Below are 23,157 nucleotides of genomic sequence, written 5' to 3'. Positions count from 1 at the left end.
CAGAATTCATTCTGTTTATAGTCTTTGTAGATAAAGATAATTGTGAATATAAATATGCCTTATGAAAACCACTAAGGTGGGAGACCTGGGAGTAGAATATAAAGAGGGAACAGAGATGCAGAACTAAAACTCTGAGATTGGAAAACAGTAGTCAGCAAGATGGAAATGAATTTTTTCTATAAATTTTTAATATATACAAACATAAAGAAACATGTATATCACTGGCATTTGCCAGTTTATAATAAATTTGGCTGAGCAGGTAAAATATTCATAATTCAGCAGACTTATATATAAAATGCATCTTTTTATAAAGCTAATACCTGCTGGTCTGGCTTCACATTAGGTCAACTTGTAAGAATAAGTATGGCCAGTTCAACTGGGTGGCATCCATGGTGGCATGATCTAAAGCTTATCAGTTGTAGGGAGGAGAAGAAAGAATTTCTTTACATGAAATAAAGAGGTACTTCATTTGCAAATTACTGATATATTTTCTATTAATGAAAAATGATCAGCTCTTGCTCTTGCTAACAGTACCCAAGAGTTTAGGATCTCTTCAGTTTGGCAGACACTGTTTATAAGGGCTCATAAACAAGACAGATTAGCTCTGCTTCCATGAAGTTGGGGGAACTTACTCTCTTGGGAGAATGGAGAATAGATAATAAACTAGTGCACAAATCAGTTTTAAAAATTGGTAATTAAATGAGTAAGAAGAGGTAATATGATGACAAGATGGTCAGTGAGTAGAAGATAACAGTAATCAGAGAAGACCTTTGACCCTTACTTCTATTGCTAAATGTTTAAAATGCCACCAGAATGCTTCTTTTTAAAAAAAGTGATAAACAACTGATAAGGATCCCAAATTGTTTTGGTTAACTGAATATTCTAATTAGCTAAATTACAGCCTTTTAATAAGTTCTGTAGCTTTTTTTGTTTTAATATTAATGTCTGATTATTGTTTAAAAGAACAAATTTTCAGTTTTTGTCCCAAGAAGCATGTTGTTATTCAGTTGCCAAGTCATGTCCGACTCTTTGCGACCCTATAGACTGCAGCATGCCAGGCTTCCCTGACCCTCACCATCTCCCAGAGTTTGCCCAGGTTCATATCCATTGAATCAGATAAAGTTATGCAAAAAGGCTTCAGAGAGTGCTCTGGGAGAAAAGGGGGCAGTTAGGTCCTATTTCAGAGCAGCTCTGCTTTCACTGTTTTTATATATTACAGTTCTGGTAACGTCTTGTTTAAGGTGTTGAAGGGAGTGGTGGTGAGTATTTCTATCATACAAAAAAAGTTCGAAAAACACTTTAAAAGAAAAATTAAGTCTGGAAAGGCATTGCATTAATAGTAATATTTAGAATATTAAGTATAGTATTTAGGCATGAATAATAGTGGTGTGATCTACTTTGAGTGAGTTGCAAAGTAGACATATTATTCAGAAATTTTGGCAGTGTGGTTGGGGCCTAACTCTTACAGTACCAGCCTCAAAAGTTTTAATCATTTTGTTTTATATTTTTATATTTTTTTAATATAAATTTATTTATTTTAATTGGAGGCTAATTACTTTACAATATTGTATTGGTTTTGCCATACATCAGCATGAATCCACCATGGGTGTACACATGTTCCCCATCCTGAACCCCCCTCCCACCTCCCTCCCTGTACCATCCCTCTGGGTCATCCCAGTGCACCAGCCCCACACATCCTGTATCCTGCATCGAACCTGGACTGGCAGTTCGTTTCTTATATGATATTATACATGTTTCAATGCCATTCTCCCAAATCATCCCCCCTCTCCCTCTCCCACAGAGTCCAAAAGACTGTTCTTATACATCTGTGTTTCTTTTGCTGTCTCATACATCTTATACACATCTTATACATCTGTGTCTCTTTTGCTGTCTTGCATACAGGATTATTGTTACCATCTTTCTAAATTCCATATATGTGCATTAGTATACTGTATTGGTGTTTTTCTTTCTGGCTTACTTCACTTTGTATAATAGGCTCCAGTTTCATCCACCTCATTAGAACTGATTCAAATGTATTCTTTTTAATGGCTGAGTAATACTCCATTGTGTATATGTACCACAGCTTTCTTATCCATTCATCTGCTGATGGACATCTAGGTTGCTTCCATGTCCTGGCTATTATAAACAGTGCTGTGATGAACATTCGGGTACACGTGTCTCCATTTTGTTTTTTAAACATCAGTTTATGACTTGGAATCAGAAGTCAGATTATAGCAAATCAAAATGACCCTGGCATTAACTTTTTTGGCAGTTATCATTGAATTAACTGACTTCTTAAATTTAATCAAGATTTTCTTCTATAAAACCCATTAACCCATACCAGCACTTCAGTTCAGTTCAGTTCAGTCGCTCAGTTGTGTCCAACTCTTTGCGACCCCATGAACCGCAGCACGCCAGGCCTCCCTGTCTATCACCAACTCCCAGAGTTCACCCAAACTCATGTCCATTGAGTCGGTGATGCCATCCAACCATCTCATCTTCTGTCGTCCCCTTCTCCTCCTGCCCTCAATCTTTCCCAGCATCAGGGTCTTTTCAAATGAGTCAGCTCTCCGCATCAGGTGGCCAAAGTATATTGGAGTTTCAGCTTCAACATCAGTCCTTCCAATGAACACCCAGGACTGATCTGCTTTAGGATGATATCAGCACTTAGACAATTAGAAACTAATAGTTCTGTACCATAGCTGGGCATTTTTGCTTCATTCAGTTGAAGTATATATTTAGCAAAAGCTAGTTGTGTTTATTCCCAAACCCATTTATATTATTGCTAAATAATTTATTTGATTATTACATAAATTAATAAAATAGGAGTTTCGAAAGGGTCTTTGTTCTTATGAAAGCTAATTTTAATGTTTTAGAAAGGCACCATAAGGGAATCTTTTTAAACTAAAATTGCTATTGAATTAGTTTAAGTAAACTATAAAGATTGAAATGGGGGCGGCAGTTCTTTCTGTCCCTGGGTTAGTTTAAATTGACTCTGGCAATCCCAGACTTTGCAGTATAGATATTATTTGTTTGAGGAGATCAGTGCAGAGCTCCAGTGAGTGGACCTCTTCTCAGTAAGAAGGCCTGGCCCCCTCTCAGAATATTTGCATTAATTGCTAAGTTAATATCTCTACAGTTTATGTGTATACTTGTTTTATGGAGTCCTCACTTTGACCTACTTTTCCATAAACCAATCTATGAGTCAGGGGACTTCTACTCTGACTTAAAAATATAAAGCACTTTTCCCTTTAAACATTTGTGTGTTATTAATACAGCACACAATCTCACAAAATTTGTCCTAGTGTGGATTAAGATCATTTCATTTCTATATCTGATAATCCTGATGGCCAGGCTTTTTAAAACGTATGTTGGCACCTTATGTACATTATCTGATTTGTTCTGCACAAGAAGCATAGGCAGTAGAAGATATTATCCCCATTTCCAAAACGAAAGTAAGTCTCTGAGCATAAACAAGGCGCTGCAGTCACACAGGTGTAATTAACAAGGCAGGGATTAAAGCCTAGGGCTGTGTGTATCCATCACTCAGGAATGTTCTTTCACTTTGCTGTGCTGCTTTCTAAATCCTACAGCATGTAGCTATTAGTACTAAAGTGTTATAGAAACTTCCTTAAAATAGTCTGACATACGAACCAGCTTAATACCAGGGACCTTGAAAGCAGTATGGTAGTGAATCTCTTTAGAGGTCTGTTAAAGACTGGTAGGTAGTCAGTTCTAATATCCTGGGTTATGGTGTCCATGGTACAGTGTGTTTGGGTAGTATTACCACCAATAATCTAATGGCCAGCAGGTCCAGGCTTTGTTTTGGAATGGCTGTGAATCATGATTGTGGTGAATCCTGTAGTCACAGGAACTAGTTAATGTCTGACAATGATAAGTAGCTTAGAGTCAGCATGCCTCTTGTTATTTGGGAAAGACATATTTCAAAAAAGTTTATTTTGCAAAGGGTAGAAAGTTGACTCTCTATGTATAATGCAATTTTTAATTGATTCATTTTATAAAATGTATCATTTGTTTTCTTGAACCTTATTAGACCTAAAATTGTTTAACTTGTTTGTCTTTGTTTTGATGACCTAAGGTCATAATTATGAACATTAATTTCTGTATTGTATCACAACTTAAATATATAGAATTATTGTTCCTCAGCCATGTAACCCTCCAGTTTTGTAGTTTTTGTGTTTCACCTTTGGGTGTCATGTTTCTTTTTCTATTTGTATTCGTGTCTGCATTTTTAGCTTTCTTACACTTCCTAATTTTCTTCTAATATTCTGATGCCTGGGAAATCAGTCATCAAAATTGTGCTTAAAATAAGACAACTAGAGTTTGAGTAAGGACCTAGCAGCCTCTTAAGTAAGTAAAGTGTATGTGCTTTAGTACGCGAATGTCGATGTGTATCTTGACCACTTCTAAGCTCCCCTGCTTAATTCTCACCGAGTTCTGTGGAGACTTGATGTCACCAGATAACTAACTTCCTGATCAGTGACATGTAACCAGGTCGGGGTCTGGCCCCTATGTTGACTAACCTGTTCACTGAAGCCCTTGATAGGGACGGTCACATATCAGAAAAGTGTTTGTTGAATCAATCAAGGTACTGAGTGTCTTGGACAGGAGCAGTTGTCGTGGTTGAGACTTTAACACCTCTAGTACGAACAGTAGTGAAAATAGGATGGGATTATTGGATCTCAAATATCACTTGAGATGGTGCCAGTTCTTACAGTGAGTGAAGTGAAAGTCACTCAGTCGGGTCCGACTCTGTGATCCCATGGACTGTAGAGTCCATGGAATTCTCCAGCCCAGAATACTGGAGTGGGTAGCCTTTCCCTTCTCCAGGGGATCTTCCCAACCCAAGGATCGAACCCAGGTCTCCCGCATTGCAGGCGGATTCTTTACCAGCTGAGCCACAAGGGAAGCCCTTGTGCAAAGTATTGCTTTATGGCATTGATTAGTTTGGTTGGCTTGGAATGTACCCATAATACATTTTATTAATCTTAAGAACTAAGTTGCTGATTTTATTAACCTTGCTGCTGCTGCTAAGTTGCTTCAGTCGTGTCCGACTCTGTGTGACCCCATAGACGGCAGCCCACTAGGCTCCCCCGTCCCTGGGATTCTCCAGGCAAGAACACTGGAGTGGGTTGTCATTTCCTTTTCCAATGCATGAGAGTGAAAAGTGAAAGTGAAGTCGCTCAGTCATGTCCGACTCTTAGCGACCTCATGGACTGCAGCCTACCAGGCTCCTCCGTCCATGGGATTCTCCAGGCAAGAGTACTGGAGTGGGGTGCCATTGCCTTCTCTGTTTATTAACCTTATTTTTAAACAAATAGGCCATAGTATAATTTTTCACTGAGTCAGCAAACATTTAATGAGCAGCTATTGTGCACCACTTCTTGTTTTATGTTAGTGATGTACAGATGAAAGACATTCCCAGTGTTCAGGGAGTTTGTGATTCTTCTCGGGGATAGAGATGTAAACCAATACACATAGTATCGTGTCAAGTTTTATTTACTGTACCCTAACGGCATGGAAAAGAGGGGATCAATGATGGAGTCAGCTTGTGTCAGAGACAGTTTCCCAGAGGAACTAGCAGTTGAACTGAGTTGTAGAGGGGGGATAGGAGATACAAAGTGCAGAAAATGAGAGGGAGCTGTACTTGCCAAAGTTTTCAGTGAGAGAGAACTCAAGTGGCTTAGTTGGCTTAAGTTTAGGAGAAGTGAATTGGGAGATCAGGGACATGGGCAGGAGCCAGATCCTTAAGGAGTTTATGTATCATTTTCAAACATTGAGGCTTTACTCTGAAAGTGGTAAAGATATGAAAATATCCTGATAGGTAATAGGGACCACACTGTGTTTCAGTGAGATCATTCTGGCTGTGATGTGGAGTATGTATTAGAAGAATGAAACCAGAGTTAGAGAGGCCAGTAAGGAAGCTTCTGGAAAGAAATAACAAGAATGTGAATTAAGTCTGCTGCTACTGCTGCTGCTGCTGAGTCACTTCAGTCGTGTCCGACTCTGTGCAACCCCATAGATGGCAGCCCACCAGGCTCCCCCATCCCTGGGATTCTCCAGGCAAGAACACTGGGGTGGGTTGCCATTTCCTTCTCCAATGCATGAAAGTGAAAACTGAAAGTGAAGTCACTCAGTCGTGTCCGACTCATAGCGACTGCAGCCCACCAGGCTCCTCCATCCATGGATTTTCCAGGCAAGAGTACTGGAGTGGGGTGCCATTGCCTTCTCTGTGAATTAAGTCTAGGGGTCAAGAAAGGAGATTTTTAGTAGTAATTTAGGAGATAGAAGAAACAGGTGTTGGTGACTAATTGTGGCTTGCAAGTCAGAGGGCAAAGCTTCTGATGGTGTTTGATTTTAGACACGAATGAATAGGTAAATAGAAAATTGAGTTGTATTGGGGAAGTGGAGAATTTATATTGATACTTTCGCCTGCTTCAAAAAAATTTTTTTTAATGTCCAGATTTAGATTAGTTTGATTCTCCCTTTCCCACTCGATGGTTATAATACTTCTGATTAGTATCAGTTAAAGAACATTCCTCTTTTTTACTGAAATATCAAATCCTTATGGCTGAACCATGCTTACCTTTTTGGTTAAAGAGCCTTATTCTCTTTTTTATTTCATTAATTTATATTTTTAAAATTAAATTAATTAATTTTAAATAAATTAATTTCATTAATTTATATTTTTATTTTTTTGTGAGAATTGTATACCTTACTGTCAAATCCTAAGATTCAATTTTATGAGTAAAGTCCATTGATTTATTCATGCTTCATGAAGATTGCATCTCTTAAAGCATTATTTCTACACACTTCTCTCTTACAACACACAAGATTGACAGCTCTGAAAATCAAAAGGTTTCAAAACAAGCATGATTGGCAGTTCTAAGGTAACTAGCACATGCACTGAATATTATTTGTACTTTTGTTTGACACTGAGGTGTAATAAACAAGCTAATTTTGCAGTCTTTGTTTCTATTTCAGGTTGTGTGATGTATAGGGTCACATAAAGAGTGGAATGGATACTGAATGTTTCAAAAACTAAAGTTTTCAAGGTATATTGGTAGGGGGAAAGAGAAAATAACAATTTAAATTAAGTAGCTCTTTTTATTCCAGAGGACTTGGTTCACAGTTAAAAAGTAAGCTTGTTTTTAAATAGAATGGTTATTGAAAATCATTCTATTAGGTTTTCTCAACACAGCTTCGATTATTTTTTAGGAAATGGTTAAGAATATATGTAAATTATAAAATAGCTTAGGAATGATCTGAGTTCATGAAACATATGTAATTCCAACTCTGAATAACATTAGTCACACACAAAAAAAGACAGGGGACAGGCCTCATAGATACAGGGAATGGATTGGTGGTTGTCAGAGGTTGCAGGGTGGGTGAAATGGAGAAGGTGGTCAAAAGCTACAAACTTCCAGTTATAAAATAAATAAGTCATGGAGATAAAATGTACCACATGGTTACTACAGTTAATAATACTGTGTTGCATATTTGAAAGTTGTTTAGAGAGTAATCTTAAAAGTTCTCATCACAAAAAGTTGCATTTGTTACTGTTTATGGTGATGGATGTTAACTGGACTTGTGGAGACCTTTTCACAATATACAGAAATAGTGAATCATTATGTTGTACCCCTGAAACTAATATAATAGCAAATGTCAATTATACCACAATAAAAATTTTTTTTAATGAATAACATTATAGTTTCCCACCCACGTCCCCTCAGGTATATGGTATAGCAGTGTTCTTTTATTTTGATTTTTTTTTTCTATTGGATTCTATTTTGATTGATGTACAAAATTCATTTACTTTTTGTGGCTTATTCACATACATGCAGCTGTATCAACCCAGAGACTGTGTAAATTTAAATGTCTCGTAAGTTTGCCTTATATTCTTTCTCAGGACTGTAAAGGTTAAAAGTGAATCTGGAAACTCCTTAGGTGGCTACTTGTTAAGGAATGCAAGCAATTAAGTGTTCCCACAAAAGCTTTGAAGTTAATATCCTATTAGGACAACAAGGATAAAAAGTCTAGGCTGCACTTGTACAATTGGTTCAGGCTGTAGTTCTATTGACTTAAAAGTAGATTTTAGAAAAATTAAGTTATCTTAATAGAAATTGTGAATCCTGTTTTAGTTTGTAGAATTTCATATTAATTTAAATTGCCACTTGATAACATCTAGAGACTTTCAGGAACCCAGAATTTCAACATGTCCTTTGTCATTTGTGGTTAATAATACAAGCAATAATAACTAACATTTGTTGAACACTCTGTGCCAGGCACTTTGCTCAGAGATTTGCATGTGTTTTTTTAAACATCTTTTGATTAAGTAGATACTAAAATAGATACTGTTAGAATCCTTATTAAAAAGCACTGAAGAAATAAAGGCTTACAGAGATTTTAAGTAACTTACCCAAGGACAGCAGCTAGTAAATAAGCAGAGAGGAGAGACTGTTAGCTCTAAGTCCATATTGTTTACCTCTACTTTATACGTACTCATCAAATGCACTTCCAGGGTGCGCGTGTATGTGTGACTTGCTAATTTTCTCAGCAGATGTTGAGTATCTTAATTACAGTGTGCTGAATGCAGTTTAGAAGAACTGTATGATGTCTTTAAGAGGAAAGATGCATATAGCCCAGTAACACAGGAATATATGAGTGAATGCCTAAATGAATGATGTGATTAAGCATAGAAGTGTTCAAAGTAGAACTGGAGAAGGAAGAGTTGAAGTGGTTTTATGAAAAAAAAGAAGGGGGCTCCTCACGGAGATGAAACTTTGGCTTGAATCTGAAGGGTAGGGGAAGGGGCATTGGAAGATGGATAATGAGAGGACAGTGGTGGAGGAGATGGCATGAGCAATGGCACAGAATTGAGAATAAGCCTGTCTTCTCCATCTATGTAACATATTACTCAATAACTTAATGGATTAAGGCAATAAACATTTATTATCTCATGCAATTGCTGTGAGTCAGGAACTTATGAGTATCTTTGCTAGACCATCCTGGCTCAAGGTTATTATGAGCTTCATTTAAGATGAAGCTTAAGATGCAGCCAGGCTGCAGTCATCTGAAGGCTTAACTAGGGCTGGAGATTTTGCTTCCAAAGTGGCTGCCTCACATGCCTGGCAAGTTAGTGCTGGCTGTGGGCAGGAGGCCTTAGGCCTTACCACATGGACTTCTCCAGGGCTCCTTGAGTGTCCTCACTGCATAACAGTTAGCTCTCCCCTGAGTGATTAAGAGAGACCTTGGAAGTGGTTGTGATTTCCTTTATGACCTAGTCAGACATTGTCATTTCTGCCATATTCTCTTCATTAGAAGTAAGTCAGTAAGCCCAGCCCACACTCAGTGGCTGAGGAGTTAGTCCCCACTTTTAGAGGGAGGTATGAACATAGCATGTGTACATTTTTAAAATTATCATGGGTCAAGAGCCCATGGCTTGGATGAAATTTTAAGGAGTAATGAAATATTTGGGCTTACCAGATGGCGCAGTGGTAAAGAATCCACCTATTAAGCAGGAGACATGGGTTCAGTCCTTCCATCAGGAAGATCACCTAGAAAAGGAAATGGCAGCCCACTCCAGTATTCTTGCCTGGGAAATCTCATGGACAGAGGAGCCTGGTGGGCAACAGTCCATGGGGTCACAAATAGTTGGACATGACTTAATGACTAAAATACAACAATGAAATATTTGCTTTACTAGACAGTCAAGGTTCCTTACAGAAAACTGAATTTCAAGATGAAAATTTATGATGGTGGAGATACAAAGGAGCTGAGTTTGGGGACTGGTGTTTTTGGATAACACACTGGTAGTGATATGGGAGATAGATAGGCAAGGCCAGTTCTGAGACTATCATAGATATCCAGACGGGCTGACTACTGGTTGGACTAGAGCAAGAAAAAATGGGAAAGGAAAGTTAGGAGAGACTGTTCGAAGAAGTTGACTGATAGGTTTTGCTGACTGGTACCAGCCCAGGTGACTAGAAAGATGGAGGTCACAGCAAAAGGAAAATTGGATAGAGTTGCTCTTCATAGGGCAGGGCATGGAGCTTGGTTTTAGATATGTGGTTATTCTGTAGATATTTGGCTATTTGCAGCTGTATTTATGAGAAATTAGGATATAGAAAAACAGTAGACCTGAAATTAGCAACTTCATCAATTCAGTCGGTCAGTCGTGTCTGACTCTTTGCGACCCTATAGACTGCAGCATGCCAGGCTTCCCTGTCCATCACCAACTCCCAGAACTTGCTCAGACTCAAGTCCATCAGGTTGGTGATACTATCTAACCATCTCATCCTCTGCCATCCACTTCTCCTTTTGCCTTCAATCTTTCCCAGCATCAGAGTCTTTTCCAATGAGTCCGTTCTTCACATCAGGCAGCTAAAGTATTAGAGCTTCAGCTTTAGCATCAGTCCTTCCAATGAATATTCAGGAGTGATTCCCTTTAGGATTGACTGGTTGGATCTCCTTGCAGTCCAAGGGACTCTCAGGAGTCTTCTCCAACACCACAGTTTGAAAGCATCATTTCTTTGGTGCTCAGCTTTGTTTATAATCCAACTCTCACCTCCATACATGAGTACTGGAAATACCATAGCTTTGACTCTACGGACCTTTGTTGGCAAAGTAATGTCTCTGCTTTTCATATTGGGCTCTAAGTTTCTATATCTTCTGTATCAGCAAAAAAACAAAAAACAAAGGCAACAGCATCAGTGCAGCTTTAAGTGCACATCAGTGCACATTAAGCGAGAGTGATTTTTTTTCCCCCCCAAAAGAAATCTTGCAGTGTTCAGGTTCGGGCATCCTGTTAGAGTTCAGTAGCTTTGTTTCTAAAAGTGAAGTAAATGCAAAGGTAGAACTAGCAGGTGGGATCCTTTTAGAGGATAACAACCTTGCCAGGTGTTTTCAGCATAGGATCATATTGTAGGACTTTAAGCAGAGTTCTGAAAATGCTTTCATTTATTTCTGGTAGAGTCCTTGTTACTTTACCTTTTTTACTCTTAGTCCTCTTGTTCCTCTCTTCTACCTCCTTAGCAGATCGCTTTAGCTCCTTCGTTATTGAAATTAAGTTCATACATTAGTTTAATCTATATGAAATTGCTACTTTTTAGAGTAAAAAAAAATAGTTGAATATCTGAAATATCATATTAATTCAACTTAGTCCTCCCTGGCTTTCCTATTCTCTACTTTAAATTTTCTCTGATATTATCTTTTCTAGAAAATGTGATAAAATTTGAAACATTTTACCCTTCAAACTGTTCTCTTCCTCCCTGTCTCCCAGATTGCCCTTATTTTCTACATTTCATTTCTTCCTCAGCTCAGCCCACCTGACTCGGCCCTTGCCAAGTGCTAACTAAAAGCTCCCTCTTAAATGCATCAGTGACCTTCTGGCCCTCTGCCCAGTTATCTTTGCTGAAGCTCTCCGTAGTGTTCAGTACTGTCTGTGGACCATTTTCATTTCTGAAATTGTCATATACCTCCTTATCTTGGTTCTCCTTCTTTCCTTGTTCTTTTTTTTTTTTCATTCCTCTAAAACTGCTTTCTAAAATTTTAGAGAATAAAAATGATAGGAAGGAGATACTCTGGTTTTTGGAATGTGTAGGGAAGTTGATAGCAGGGCAAGTGTCAGGAAGAACACGTGTGGAGGGCAAAAAGCCTTTGGCTCTAATCCTCTGACAATCAGTATGTACAGTAAAAGCACTTTTACTCCAGAGTTTTAAGCCAACTTTTTCATTCTCCTCTTTCACTTTTATCAAGAGGCTCTTTGGTTCTTCTTCACTCTCTGCCATAAGGGTGGAGTTGTGTCCTCTGCATATCTGAGGTTATTGATCTTTCTTCTGGCAATCTTGATTCCAGCTTGTGCTTCATCTAGTCTAGCATTTTGCATGATGTACTCTGCATAGTAGTTAAATAAGCAGGGTGACAATACTCCTTTCCCATTTGGAACCAGTCTGTTCTTCCATGTCCAGTTCTAACTGTTGCTTCTTGTCCTGCATACAGATTTCTCAGGAGGCAGGTGAGGTAGTCTGGTATTCCCGTCTCTTGAAGAATTTTCCACGGTTTGTTGTGATTCACACAGTCAAAGGCTTTGGCATAGTCAATAAAGCAGAAGTAGATGTTTTTCTGGAACGCTCTTGCTTTTTCAGTGATCCAACGGATGTTGGCAATTTGATCTCTGGTTTCTCTGCCTTTTCTAAATCCAGCTTGAACATCTGGAAGTTCACTGTTCACGTACTGTTGAAACTTGGCTTGGAGAATTTTGAGCATTATTTTGCTAGCTTGTGAGATGAGTGCAATTGTGCAGTAGTTTGAACATTTTTTGGCATTGCCTTTCTTTGGGATTGGAATGAAAACTGACCTTTTCCAGTCCTGTGGCCACTGCTGAGTTTTTCAAATTTGCTGGCATATTGAGTGCAGCACTTTCACAGCATCATCTTTTAGGACTTGAAATAGCTCAACTGGAATTCCCATCACCTCCACTAGCTTTGTTCGTAATGATGCTTCCTAAGGCCCACTTGACTTCGCATTCCAGGATGTCTGGCTCTAGGTGAGTGATCACACCATTGTGGTTATCTGAGTCATTAAGATCTTTTTTGTACAGTTCTTCTGTGTATTCTTGCCATCTCTTCTTAATATTTTCTGCTCCTGTTAGGTCCATAGCATTTCTGTCCTTTATTGTGCTCATCTTTGCATGAAATGTTCCCTTGGTATCTCTAATTTTCTTGAAGAGATCTCTAGTCTTTCCCATTCTGTTGTTTTCCTCTATTTCTTTGCATTGATCGCTGAGGAAGGCTTTCTTATCTCTCCATGCTATTCTTTGGAACTCTGCATTCAAATGGGTATATCTTTCCTTTTCTCCTTTGCTTTTCACTTTTCTTCTTTTCTCAGCTACTTGTAAGGGCTCCTCAGACAACCATTTTGCCTTTTTGTATTTCTTTTTCTTGCGGATGATCTTGATCCCTGCCTCCTGTACAATGTCACGAACCTCCATCCATAGTTCTTCAGGCACTGTGTCTGTCAGATCTAATCCCTTTAATCTATTTCTCACTTCCACTGTATAATCATAAGGGATTTGATTTAGGTCATACCTGCATGGTCTAGTGGTTTTCCCTTCTTTCTTCAGTTTAAGTCTGTATTTTGCAATAAGGAGTTCATGATCTGAGCCACAGTCAGCTCCTGGTCTTGTTTTTGCTTATTGTATAGCGCTTCTCTATCTTTGGCTGCAAAGAATATAATCAATCTGATTTCAGTTGGTTATTGACCATCTGGTAATGTCTATGTGGCAGAAAGCAAAGAACAACTAAAGAGCCTCTTGATGAGAGTGAAAGAGGAGAGTTAAAAAGTTGGCTTAAACTCAGCATTCAGAAAACTAAGATCATGGCATCCAGTCCCATCGCTTCATGGCAAATAGATAGGGAAACAATGGAAACAGTGAGAGACTTTATTTTTTGGGGTTCCAAAATCACTGCTGATGGTGACTGCAGCCTTGAAATTAAAAGATGCTTGCTCCTTGGAAGGAAAGCTATGACCCACCTAGACAGCATATTAAACAGCAGAGACGTTACTTTGCCAACAAAGGTCCATCTAGTCAAAGCTCTGGTTTTTCCAGTAGTCATGTATGGATGTGAGAGTTAGACCATAAAGAAAGCTGAACGCCGAAGAATTGCTTTCGAACTGTTGGTAAGGCTCTTGTGTGTCCCTTGGACTGCAAGGAGATCCAACCAGTCCATCCTAAAGGAAATCAGTCCTGAATATTCAGGACTGATTGGAAGGACTGATGCTAAAGCTGAAACTCCAATACTTTGGCCACCTCATGCGAAGAACTGATTTACTAGAAAAGACCCTGATGCTGAGAAAGATTAAGGGCAGGAGGAGAAGGGGACGACAGAGGATGAGATGGTTGGATCGCATCACCCACTCAACGGACATGGGTTTGAGCAAGCTCTCAGAGTTGGTGATGGACAGGGAAGCCTGGCATGCTGAAGTCCATGGGATCGAGAGGAGTCTGACATGACTGAGTGACTGAACTGAACTGAACCCCAGAATTTAAGCCTAGGTTAATTTAGCCAGGCATGCTCACTCTCTCAGTCATGTCTGACTTTTATCACCCCATGGACTGTAGCCCAGCAGGCTCCTCTGTCCATGGGGTTTTCCAGGAAAGAACACTGGAGGGGTTGCCATTTCCTCCTCCAGAGGTTTTTCCCAACCCAGGGATGGAACCTGTGGCTCCTGAATTGGCAGATAGATTCTTTCCCACTCCGACACCTGGGAAGCTCTATTTTAACCAAGAGAATTGTTCAAAAAGCAGTGGATTGGAGCTCTCCTATTTTAAAAAATCCCAGCATTATAATAATTGAAAAATACTTTAAAAGACTATAGTGCTCACTTGTGTTCGACTCTTTGCAATTGCAAGTAATGTAGCCCCCCAAGCTCTTCTGCCCATGGGATTTTTCAGGCAAGAATACCAGAGTGGGTTGTCATTTCCTTCTCCAGGAAATCTTCCTGGAGATTTCCCCTGGAGATTCAACCCTCAGGGGTTGAACCCATGTCTTCCGCATCTCTTGCATGGGCAGGTGGATTCTTTACCACTGAGCTCCTGGGAAGCCCTCTTAAAAGCCTATAAATGACACTATAAATGTATCAGTTTATATGTATTACTTCTTTCATTTGGTAAATTCAGGTTCAACATAGTCCTGTACTTGAAAATATGATGCTTTGCTTTTCACTTGTTTTAATTTTTAAGAACAGATTTTTTTCCATAAGTATACTACAGTTAGATTTCCTCTAAAATTTTATTTCAGAACCTTAATTTTGGACCTAAAATAGAATACTTTGTGTTCCTTTTAAAAATGCAAATTAGCTATGAATAGGTATAATTAGACCCTTAATTAGTACTGATTGAACATATTATAATTTTCATGTGGATTTTATGCTGTTGCCTGTGTCATTTTTTAATTTATTAAGCAAATGATTCTTTCCTTGATGTATTTTCCTTGAAGGCATTTAAAATATACAGTCCTTCTTTGAAAATGTGGTTATCGAGTATTTGTTATGATATGTAGTGGAGAGAGCTATCCGTCTTCCCAAGTGGAATATATGATTGAAATTTATCTGGCTTCCAAAATATGTTGCTGTGAAGGTATGTATTTTGAGACTTAACATTTTTACTTGAATTAACATCACCTCAAAACTTCTATTTTACTCACCATCATTTAGTTTTAGCCTTCACCTTTATTTTTTATTTACTGGAAAGGCATATGCCAAACTATTTTTGAATGTTAACAGCTAAACATAAACTCTTAAAGTCTCAATCTGTTCCAGAAACTAAATATCTTTTCCTAATTGCAACTGGAAATATTTTAGCCTGCCTATTTCTTGAATGTAATTTATTTAGAAACTTTATTTTATTTATTTATTTTTTTTAGAAACTTTAATTTTGAATTTTGCTTGTTTTCCAAATACTATACCTTCAGCATGAATTTTTTAAAAGTTGGTTTCATTTATTTCACCAAAGAAAACTTTCTGGAGTTTGAAGGAAAAGGTTCCCAAAGTGGTACCTAAAGCTGAGTATGTGCTAGTTTGATATAAGTTCTAGGTATGTAACTGATGGTGGTGATGACATTGATGATCGCTAACAGCAGCAGCCACTTCCTAACTTTAGCACTGGCTTATGAAATCTCCCTTTTGGCAAAAATAATTTAAGAATATCTGATATAGTGTCTTGTAGATGTTCACTATAAACAGTCATTGCTTACCTTTTTGTTAGACAAGAGTCACAAAAGCATTTAGCTCACATTAGGTATTGCAAGTTTGGGTTGGCATATACTGTTATTGGGCTTCCTAAGTGGCACAGTGGCAAAGAATATGCCTACCAATGCTGGAGCCGCAGGAGATGCAGGTTCGATTGTTTCCTGGGTTGGGAAGATCCCCTGGAGGAGGAAATGGCAACCCACTCCAGTATTCTTGCCTTGAAAATCACATGGACAGAGGAACCTGATGGGCTACAGTCCATGGGGTTGCAAAGAGTCAGACATGACTTACCACACATGTACACACGATTCACTATTATTAGTTCCCTTTTTGTATTATAAAGGAACAAAATTGCCTTCAATGATGAGTGCTATGTATTCCTGTTTCAATAAAGAATGAGTCATCCTAATTTTAAGCAGAAAAATGAAATTAATGTTGAATTAATGAGAATTTATTATTTTCCAGAATGAAAATTAGGATGTATCTGTTCTTGTCTTCATAGTTGTCTAACATTATCATAATCATTATAGCCAGCAGTTACTAGCTTTAGCTCTTACTGTGTTGAGTCACTTTACTTAGCATCATAGTGGTTTAGGTCCAGTGGCCCTGAAATAAGAATTCCTGAACTTGAATCCTGGCTCTTCAACTTACTAATTGTGTAATCTTGGTCAAGGTGATTAACTTCATGGACCCTCAGTTTTGTTGCCTTTAAAATGGATGAATGAGATGATTAGTCCAATTGGTTTGGGTGAGAATTAAATAAGGTGGTCATCATCCTCATGAACAGCTGACGTTACCTTTTCCACAGGTCAAACAGATAACAATACTTTACATACATATCTCAACTCTCATATTTACAGAGGAAGAAAGTGAGCCTCACAGAATTAAGTGGCTTTCCAAATCATTTAGGTTTATCAGTTATACTTAGCAGAAACCTTACAAACTTGTGGATTAAACAAATAAGAGACTTACTTTTCTTGCATAAGAATCCTGGATGCTGGTGGTTTCTGGGGTGGCTTCAGCTGTTTGACATTAGCATCGCCTTCTTCTTGCATCACAGGTACAGAAAGGCTGCTGATTCCCCTGGGCTACATGTCTTGTGTTCAAGAGAGGAAGAGAGTCAGGGAGGGTAGAGTCAGTTTCTCTGCCTCTTTTATCAGGAAAACAAAACCTTTCTTAGCAATCTCTTCCAGATTTCAGCCTACCTTTCCCTGGTGGCTCAGACGCTAAAGCGTCTGCCTGTAATGTGGGAGACCCAGGTTCGATCCCTGGGTCAGGAAGATCCCCTGGAGAAGGAAATGGCAACCCACTCCAGTATTCTTGCCTGGAAAATTCTGTGGGTTGAGGAGCCTGGTAGGTTACAGTCCACGGGGTCGCAAAGAGTCGGACACGACTGAGCGACTTCACTTTTCCTTGATCAGACCTCATGGCTCCTCCCTAACTGCAGAGAAAACTCTGAAAACCAGCGTGTAATCTTTTCACTGTGATGTGCTGCAAGGGAATAGGGGAGGGGAATTACTCTTCTCTTATCTAGCCAGAGGGCCAGGCAGCTTTGCCTGTGCATGCTAAGTCACTTCAGTTGTGTCCAACTCTTTGCGACCCCATGGACTGCGGCCCACCAGGCTTCTCTGTGTGTGGGGTTTCCCAGGGAAGAATACTAGAGTGGGTTGCCGTGCCCTCCTGCAGAGGATCTTCCTGAAGCTCCAACAGCTGTTCAATGGCAGAGCTGGTATTCTAAACCAGGTGTATGTGTGTATGTGCTCAGTCGCATCTGACTCTCTGCCAGCTCATTGACTGTAGACCACCAGGCTCCTCTGTTCATGGGATTCTCCAGTCAAGAATACTGGAATGGACTGCCATGCCCTCCTCCAGGGGATCTTCCCAACCCAGGAAAAAAACCTGCAGCTCCTACAGCTCCTGCAGGGGGATTCTTTACCACTGAGCCACCAGGGAAGCACCTAATCCAGCTGTGTCTTGCTCCAAAGCTTATTTCTCCAGTTCTGCCTCTAAGAATTAAGACATCCTCACAAACAATTTGAAGAACCATTTTCCAACATCTGTATACAGGCACAGTTTTTCTTCTCAAAATTTTGTGTTTTTCAGAATAAAAATTACTTACCTTTTTAGGCTGGCTGAATTTTGAAGGTATGAATTATTTGTCCCTCCCTATTTTCAAATAAAACATAAACCAAAAATTAACGATTGAGTGATTTTCTATTAGATATGATTATCAACTTATGTTTATTTCAGGAAATTTCTGATAACATTTTTCAACTTTCTGTAGTAAAAAAACACCCATAATATTCAATACATCACTAACGTAATAAGGTTTTGCCTCTTTCCGTTCTAATTATTATGTTTTAACTCATGGTAAATGAGTTTGTTCTGTGCACATTTCCTAAGGGGTGGTTATCCACTGATTTCATTTTCTGGAATGAAATTATGTCACAATTCTTGGAAACTGCATATTTATTTATTTGTTTTGTTTTTTCAGAGATGGGGGTGGGATGAATAGTGGGTGAAATGAAGGTCATAATCCTAATTCTTGATTCAGCCCTCAAATACATAACCATAGCTTACGCTTTTATTTTGTCTTTTTAATATTTGAGATAAGTTGCATTGAATTTTGTAGAGATAAAAGGATAAGGTGCAGTAGTATTTTGAGCCAGGCAGCATTATTCACATTTTGTAGGCAAGGAGACTAAGCCTAGAGAAGTAAGGCGACTTCTGCAATCAGTGAACTAGTACACGGTAGGGTTTGGGTTGGAGCCCAACCTGTTGCACGATGTGTTGGGAGGATAGAATCCTTAGCAGTCTGTTCACTTAGAACAGATCATTCCATTTCTTTTAAAATATTTAATAACATGTTTATCAAATAAAAAATACCTCTGCATGCATATATGCTAAGTCGTTTCAGTCACATCTGACTCTTTGTGACCTTATGGACTGTAGCCTGCCAGGCTCCTCTGTCCGCTGGATTCTCCAGACAAGAATATTGGAGTGCGTTGCCATGCCCTCCTCCAGGAAAAAAATGCCTCTAGGTATCACTTTTTACATTTGAACATTTTTGTTGCAGTAAGCTTTTGTGAAATAATAAAGAAACATTATTAAGTATAAACCATAGTTTATCCTTTTGATTTCTGTCATTGGACAATTAAACAGTGTTTTTATTATTAAAAAAGGAAAGTAGAAAAAAGTGTACATCTATCATTGTAAATATCCAATACTGTGTCCTTCTACACTGAAAATTGATAGCTTATTGGTCTTTCCCATTTTTCTGTATACTCTTGTTTAAGTATACTCTTTAAGTATACTTCTGTATACTCTTGTTTAAAAATATGCTACTGACCAAACCAAATTCAATTGAATCTGTTGGTTCCTTCATTTTAGATTAAAGCTTTAATTCATTTATTTATTCTATATATTGATCACTGCAGTGTCAAAGCTAATTATCTCCATTGATCATGCCAAACTACTAAAATTGCACTTACGTTGGAATTTCTATTGTTAATTTTTTCTTTTTGTTTCAACTTATGAAAGTAATGCAGTCTCATAAAAAAGCTATGGGAAATTCCCAAGTAGGAAAATTTGAAAAATTCTTAGGTTCAATTATTTAACTATGTATGGTGATGAGTGTTAACTAGACTTAATGGTGTTGATCAGTTCACAATATATACAAATATTGAAACATAATGTTGTTCAAGCTGAAACTAATATGTTATGAAAAGTGAAAGTGAAGTTGCTTAGTTGTGTCTGACTGTGACCCCATGGACTGTAGCCTACCAGGTTTCTCCATCCATGGGATTTTTCCAGGCAAGAGGACCAGAGTGGGTTGCCATTTCCTTCTCCAGGGGATCTTCCCGACCCAGGGATCAAACCCAGGCTTCCCACATTGTAGGCAGATGCTTTACCCTCTGAGCCACCAGGGAAGCCCGAATACAGTGTTATATTGTCAGTTATACCTCAAAAAAAAATATAATATATGAAAATATATATATATAATATGTTATATGGTCAGTTATACCTCAAAAAAAAAAAACCCAAAAAACTGCTAAAGTGACAGGCACAACAACAACAACAACAACAACAAAAAACCCTTCATAGATCCGCCAGTCATTTTGGTGAATTTCCTTTCAGTCTTTTCATTAGATACAGGTTTTCATCTTATTTGTATATGATTTTAATCTCCTGGTATAATTTTGAATCACAAGTTTCTCACTTAATTTTGTAGTACAGCCTTTTTCATTATGAAGAATGCTTTATATATCACCTAATAAAGCACACTTTCTTTAAGCAGTCCTGTTTATTAGACATGTAGGTTGTTTCTGCTGTTTTAACTCTTGTAAGTGGCCCAACTGTGAACATCTTTGAGGGTAAGACTTCTAGGACTATTTCCTGAAGAAAGATTAATGGAAATAAGTTGACCTTTCTTGGTACTTCAGACTGTAAAGAATCTGCTTGCAGTGCAGGAGACCCAGGTTCAAACCCTGGGTTGGGAAGATCCCCTGGAGAAGGGAATGGCAACCCATTCTAGTGTTCCTGTATGGAAAATCCGATGGACAGAGGAGACTGGTGGGCTACAGTCTGTGGGGTCACAAGCATTGGACATGACTGAGTGACTAACACACACACAAAGCTTATTAATATTTTTCAGGCTTATGCAAACCGATTGAACATTTCATAGGTTTATTTATTAATAGTATTTCCATTTTTTATAAATTGTCAGTTTCTTTGCTGAGCTAATTTATCTTTTTGAGATTGTAGTGTCTTCCTGACCTATGTATATGATGAGTGTTAGATATAATTAATGTTCATCTTTTTTATCATTTTATTACAGAAATAATTCAAGCTTATTGCAAAATACAATAAATTCAAGTAAATTAGCAGAAATAAACAGAGATCATCTAGTAAAAAAATAATGTAAAAAAAGCTCTTAACAAAAAATCTTATTTTTGAGTACTATTTAATAACTGCTTCCCGGGTAGGTCCATGGTCAGGAATTTGCCTTCCAGTGCAGGAGACATGGGTTCCTTGGGTTGGGAAGATCCCCTAGAGAAGGGAATGGCAACCCACTCCAGTATTGTTGCCTGGGAAATCCCGTGGACAGAGGAGCCTGTCACACTACAATCTGTGGGGTTGCAAAAGAGTCGGACGTAACTTAGCCTCTAAAACAACAATTTTATAACTAGGTTTTCCCTCCAAATAGTTAGATATCTAGGTATGTCATCAAGAAAATTGTTAAAGACCATATAGTGTGTGTATGTGTGTGTGTGTGTGTGTGTATATATATATATATATATATAGTGGGCATTCCTGGTGGCTCAGACAGTAAAGAAACTACTGCAATGCAGGAGACCTGGGTTTGATCCCTGGGTCAGGAAGATCCCCTGTAGAATACTACTCATTCCAGTATTCTTACCTGGAGAGTCCCATAGACAGAGGAGCCTTGTGGGCTACAGTCCATGGGTCACAGAGTCGGACACGACTGAGCGACTAACTTTCACTTTTCATGTAGCATTCCATTACTAAACTATTGATATTATTGACATTTCCAGTTTTCAGTACCTTTATAAACACTTCAGAGATAATTCTCTGCATGCATCTTGGTATGATTATCTGACTATTTCCTTGAAGTAAATTCTTTGGAATGGGAAGACTGGAAAGGATGTATATTTCCTAAAAATTTACACATACTTTCCATTTGCCACAAAGAGACTTATTTGTCCCTAACACAGGTTGTTATATCATTTTATCTTTCATGTAGTCTAATAGACAAAAATAGTGGCATTGTTTTAGTTTGCATTTTTGATGACTAGCAGTGGTTAACATCTTGCCATTTATTAAATTCTGGAATGAATGTTGTATTCCAGTTTCATTTGCCTATTCCAATTGCTCATTAGTCTTTGGATTTGTCACTTTTTAATTTATACCCTTTGTCAAACTGTTAAAACTATTTACTACCAGTTTACTGTTGGTTACATTTGTCATATAACATTTTCCTATTATTATTGATTTTTATATGCTTTTTCTTTTATACTTTCTACTTTGGTTGTCGTGCTCAGAAAAACCATTGTCTCCGTGGAAATATTGGCATATGTTTCCTTCTAGTATTTTATAGTTTTATATTTCAGCCTTTATTTTAAAATATTTAAAATTTATCTTGGAATAAGTCAGAACTGCTACTTCCCCCCCTGCCCCATAATAAGAATTACTGATACGCATTGAGCTCGTATTACCTTCTTTTATTATTCTTAAGACTGATTCATTTGAATTTTAACCTCTCTTACTTCCTTAAAATCTCTATTGTCCAAGTGACACTTGTGACTTGGTTGTCATTGCCTGCTCATATGCAAAATTAGTTTTGACTATTTTTTAAATAATATTCTTTTTTTTTTTTTAATTTATTTGATTGTGCTGGGTCTTAGCTGTAACATGTGAGATCTAGTTCCCTGATGAGGGATCAAACCCCAGCCCCTGCATTGGGAGCAAGGAGTCTTAGCCGCTGGACCACCAGGCAAGTCCCTAGTTTTGACTATTTATATTATTAACTTATTTTTGAGCTATGTAAGACTGTAAACCACAATGTATTGTGTCATTCTCAGCATTTTTTCATTGGTAAAATAGAATAGGGTATTTTAGAATGCACTGCACATAGCAAGACTGATTATAGCTTTTCAGAAACTTATTTCAGTTGTGTGTTAATGTGTGTATAGAAGATTTCTCTCTTTTTAAAAAAATATTTATTTATTTATTTTTGGCTGTGCTGGGTCTTCATTCCTGTGCTGGCTCTTGTGTGGTTGTGTCAAGGGGGGCTACTCTCTAGTTGCAGTGCTCAGGGTTCTTGCTGTGGTGGCTGCTCTTGTTGCAGAACATGGGCTTTGGGGTGCATGGGCTTCAGTAGTTACAGCCCCTGGGCTCATCAGAGCACGGGCTCAATCGTTGTGGTCCTGTGGGCTTAGTTGCTCCGTGGGATGTGGAATCTTCCTAGACCAGGGATCGAACTTGTGTCTCCTGCATTGGCAGGTGGTTTCTTTACCACTAAGTCACCAGGGAATCCCAGAAGGAGCCTCCTGGGTGCTAGGTTATGGTGTGAACCGTTTTTCTTACTTTGTCAGCCATCGTTGTCCAGAGATTGTAAAGGTGAGGTTAAAGGCAATTGTGGAAGACTAAAACCACTGCTGACCAGAAAAGGCAAAGTGGCTGGTGCTGGCATGTGATAAAAACTCTGATTTGTGTGCGCCTGGATCTTCTGATCTGAATAGCTTCCCTCTGTCTTCTGCTGCTAATCGCACTTTCCCCCTGGTCACTTGTCAGCCTGCTGCTGTTTCCAATGTTATAAACTCCCTCCTGGCAGAAGCACCGGTAGGAGTTAGTGGTGCTTGGCCA

At 38.5% G+C, this 23,157-nt stretch overlaps 1 protein-coding gene across 1 annotated transcript in view; it reads left to right on the top strand.

The window, feature by feature from the left end:
• MRPS28 (mitochondrial ribosomal protein S28) overlaps positions 1-23,157 on the top strand; it is a 102,491-nt gene that overhangs the window by 17,245 nt on the left and 62,089 nt on the right. The gene's annotated exons all lie outside the window — the stretch shown is intronic.

This window comes from Bubalus kerabau, chromosome 14 (assembly GCF_029407905.1).
Source record: "Bubalus kerabau isolate K-KA32 ecotype Philippines breed swamp buffalo chromosome 14, PCC_UOA_SB_1v2, whole genome shotgun sequence".
Taxonomy (NCBI): domain Eukaryota; kingdom Metazoa; phylum Chordata; class Mammalia; order Artiodactyla; family Bovidae; genus Bubalus; species Bubalus kerabau.
Note: the sequence above shows the minus strand (reverse complement) of the source record. Positions and strands in the feature narration are given on the sequence as shown.